At 38.7% G+C, this 4,626-nt stretch overlaps 1 pseudogene; it reads right to left on the bottom strand.

Annotated features, from left to right (window-relative positions):
• Positions 1-6: 6 nt before the first annotated feature.
• On the bottom strand, positions 7-4,605 carry LOC107854414 (annotated as a pseudogene).
• Between the last annotated feature and the right edge of the window lie 21 nt (positions 4,606-4,626).

Here is a 4,626-nt window from a genome sequence, read left to right as displayed (position 1 = left end):
GAGGACGGAGCAAGTTATCCCTTTGAGAACTAATGGAGCATTTGGACTATATTTAATCTGCAATCGAACAAGAAATATAGAGGTTAGACACAATATGACAATATTTACAAAGTGTAATGAAGTATTCAGGAATTGCATCCTAAGCACAGAGGCATCAGATGAAAATTCTTGCTTAAGGGGTTAATAATTGGATATATGTTAAATATATGTAAGATTAAAATTTGCAATTACCCCACCTTAAGATCCAAGAAGTCTATTCTACCCTTGGTAGGCCATGTCGATGGTGGCCTATTATCTTCCACAATTGCTGGAGGCTCAGGAGGTATATGCATGAACTGTTTGATCCTTTCAGCTGAAATAACATAGCTCTAGCTAAGTTGCTATACCATCGGCTTAAGAAAACTTGAGTACTGGTAAGTGCCAATGCATATGAAAGAGAGAGTCCGACAAGCCCTGTACGAAAACAAGAAAGAAGCTATCAGCAACTAGAACTTGGAGAAAACTCAGAACACCTCCACAGAAAGATGTTAATATCAACTGGCGCAAATAACAGATAACTACCTATAGAGACATGGCCCTTTGGGATTGAAACTAGGAGGAAAGCAGCAATGAATAGAGTGATGTTTTGAAGTGCTTCGGTTCTCAAAACTAACCACTCCATTGCTCCATTGGAGAAAAGAAAGACTTTTGCATCTGCACCAACTAGTGTAAGGTAGTTTTTAAAGAACCTGTCTACCTCGCCAAATGCTCTTATTGTGGCAACTCCAAGTGATGTCTCAGTTGCATAATTCATAACAGGAGCTTTTGTTGTCCCATTGATTCTCATTAGCTCCTGGGCAGAGGGTTGATAATGTTCCTTCAGATACATAAGAAGTATTAGTACACATTAACAACATATCTTATTTTTACGATTAGAAGTATCTAGAGGAAATGAAACATCACCTGAACAAATTTTGAGCCTACTGTAGCAATGATGCCCACAAGGAGAACCTGCCACGTCACTGAGGCCATAATTCCAATTGTCGCAAGCAATTCCATTCCAGCAGCCATCACAAATGCATAAGAGAATGGGATGTCGTAATCTAATACACTCAAATCAGATGAAGCCTGAGGATTCGGTTAGTAGACAACAATCAATGAATGTCACATTCTATAAGTTGTTCGAAGGAAACGATAATGTTTTCTGTTGTTACAAATGCAAAAGAACGAAATGTTACCCGGGTCAATATCCGTCCAACTGGAGTAGAGTCGAAGAACAGCATGGGAGCATTGAAAATAGAATTTGTGAAACCAGAAAAGAAGGCTTTAGATTCTTTTAATCCCAGGAGAGCTGCAAATATAGATCTGAGGTACTCGAAAAGTGTGCTAAGTAATGACACTGAAGTATAAATACCAATAACCATGATATTGCTAATTTTTGGACTTTTAATTGCAACTGCCAGCCAATAACTTGCAGCAGAAGCAACAAAGCCAGCCTGAGCAATTATGTTGCAACAAAGGAAGAGTGGACCTTCAGAAATTACAACATAGCCTAGGAAGATCTTCCACACAGCACTTTCAGTTTCTTTTTCTTCCTCTTGTGTCAATTGTATTCCTGGCTTTGATGTAACTTCTTTTTGGCTGTCTTCTCGTACAATATAAGGCTTGTCAGTCTCTTCTAGCTCATTCCCCCGTCCTGCATAAGGTTCATGTTCAACTTTATCGGTTAGAGGATCAAGTCCAGCTACAGCATCTCTATGAGCATTCACAAGTTGTTCAAAGTCCATCCCAGACATCAATAGCTCATTATAACTTCCTGATTGAGTAATTTGTCCACCTTGCATTACCTGGTAAAACAATTAGCAGATAACTATAAATAATTGACGTCCGATAAGTGAATACGATCCGGAAAAAGATTCTAACTAGTCCACATTAGTTACCAGAATTTGGTCAACCTCAGAGAGGAACTCCACTTGATGAGTAACAAGAATAACTGTTTTATTCTTCAGAGCAGTCATAACACAATCCTGCAATTATGTCCGAACAATAAAATGCTGTTGTTTCTTTGGTCAATAAATGTTCATATGCATGATAGCAAGTTGTCACAGTTACATTAAAAAGAGTTCCTGCTGTGTGTGCATCTACGGAGCTAAAAGGATCATCAAGAACATAGATATCAGCATCACTATATACAGCTCGAGCAAGTTGAATCCTCTGCTTCTGTCCTCCACTCATATTCAGCCCTCGCTGACCTATCTCTGTGAGGTCACCATAGTCAAAACTATCAATATCTTTGTCTAGAGTAGATACCTTTACTGCTTCATGATACTTGTTTTCGTCCATTGACCTCCCAAACAGTATATTATCATGGACTGTTCCACTCTGGATCCAAGCCGTTTGAGAGACATAAGCGATGGATCCATATACATGTACCTAGAAACAATTGAAAGGAGAGTTGAAGTCAAATTTAGGAGATACTTACAAAAATCATGATATGAAGACTGCTTTTTGACCCACTGTTCCTGCAGTTTTTGGTATTTCTCCAAGTATGGCATATAGAAAAGATGATTTCCGAGCCCCAACTGGCCCACAAACTGCAATATTTTGTCCCCTTCTTGCTTGAAAAATTAAATTACTAAGCAATGCATTGGGTGACTGGGGATCCCCGGTGAAATGACTACCTACTATACAAACACTATGATCTGAGTCCCCCAGAGGGAATGTCACTACATCTGGTTTGATTTCATCTTCAAGTGGGAACTGTTTATCCTATTAAAAGAAACTGACTTGAATCACGGCTGACAGCGCTTCTGGTAGCATTCTAACAGGTTCTGACATGGACCTTAATGCTGCCAACACAGTGAAAATCGTAGCAGCGTTAAATGGGGCACTTCTGAAAAAGACAAGTCCGAAGAAGATTGCACGAGACGACTGTTGGGGACATCCAATACAACAAAGTGCTATAAACTTTCTTAAACTGAGTTTCAGCCAACCACTTGAATTCATCCTCCCTACGTGAGTCAATTGAGTTCTTGAAGTTTTCTTCCCAGGACTGTAACTTGATTATCTTCATACTATTGAGACTCTCAGACATGAACCTGAGTCGTTTATCTTGGGCAATCACAAATTCAGTCTGACATTTCTGAAGTGTCTTTGCAAATGGCACATTCAGCAACCCACAGATAATTAGGGGTACTAACCCTGGAATTGCCCCCAGCCCTACAACTCTAAGAAGTACACCAACAGCTTAACATATTTGCAGGCCAGAGCTCCATCCTGTGTGAAACCACATCAGAGACTCTCCCATCCGATAAGCATCCACAGCAATGTAGTTCACTAATGGGATGTTTGTTTGTTGACAAGCAATGTAGTCCACTAATGTAGTTCTCCATTAATCCTGAGAAATTACAACAGCAATAATCCTGAGAAATACTAATGCTCCTGCAAGGACCATTTGTTTCCAGTAAACTGTTGCAATGGCCTTAATGAGTAAGCCCTCTGAATTGTTATGATGGTCCTCTCTTTGGAGAGATTTCCATTCAGGGGACAGTTGTTCGTAGGCTAAGACTGCTTCATCTTCAGATCCTAGACAAGGAATGTCTTCAAGAGCTAATGTTTTTGAGTTTCCTAGGCCAAGCAAACCATTAATCCAAGAAAATGACAATTTGCCAAAAAGACTGGCCTGGCCTATACTAATTTGTTTGTCATCACGTCGATCAGCTAGTAGAAGTTCCAACAAACTCTGCTTGGAAGAGGATTGAGAAATGATGTGATGAAAGATACGTAAGGCATAAAAGAAAATCAAGAAAGTGACTAGCCATGTCACCAGGTCCAGTAAAGGGATGCTGTGTATTTTCATGGAAAATTCAATATTGAGAGTGGAACTCAATAAAAAAAAAAAGGACCCACCAAGAACGAATCAGGATTTGGATCCATTTGGATACTTGAATCAGAAATGATACAGTTAAAGTGATCCAAATTAATCCGCAAACAGAGCACTGTAACAAACTTAGATGACTAACACCGCCATCTTTACTACTAATAAATTTCCATAAACCGAGACCAAAATACACAATGCTTACAAGAGCACAACAAAAGGAAATTCCTATATCCATCCAATCCCTCCTGTTACCACTAATAAGTCTGATTTTTTTTACAAGTGAGATCAGAAGGAAAACACAGACAAACAAGAGATTCGAGGTGTCTACTATTGCTCTGTGGATGCCCAATGAACCCCAACTGAATTCTCCACACATCCACATGATTTTTCCTGCAGTATCATTGTATTCAAATTTATGATAAGTCACCATATTATGAATCTCTTGTAACTCAAGAAGATAAAGAAAGCATTAATACAAAAGGAACTTGCAAAATGGGCAGATCCAACATTTAAACTGAACTTCTTGTACTTCAATCAAAAGATGCAGCTTATTAACATGTACTAACATGTACACCTACTGCTGCCTATATATAGAGTTGGACAGCTTTTAAAAGATTATATTGTTTGATAACTAAAAGATTACATATTTATACTAGGATTTCTATTACGAGTGATAGCACCACAGAGTTTTCTTCCTATTTTAATAGGTGCTTTTGTTCATTTTTGTCTCAGTACTAACAAGTAAGAACAAATTAAGCAAGCAACCA

The sequence above is a fragment of the Capsicum annuum genome, unplaced genomic scaffold (assembly GCF_002878395.1).
Source record: "Capsicum annuum cultivar UCD-10X-F1 unplaced genomic scaffold, UCD10Xv1.1 ctg57364, whole genome shotgun sequence".
NCBI classification, from domain to species: Eukaryota; Viridiplantae; Streptophyta; class Magnoliopsida; order Solanales; family Solanaceae; genus Capsicum; species Capsicum annuum.
The sequence above is the reverse complement of the archived record's forward strand: the minus strand, read 5'-3'. Positions and strand labels throughout refer to the sequence as shown.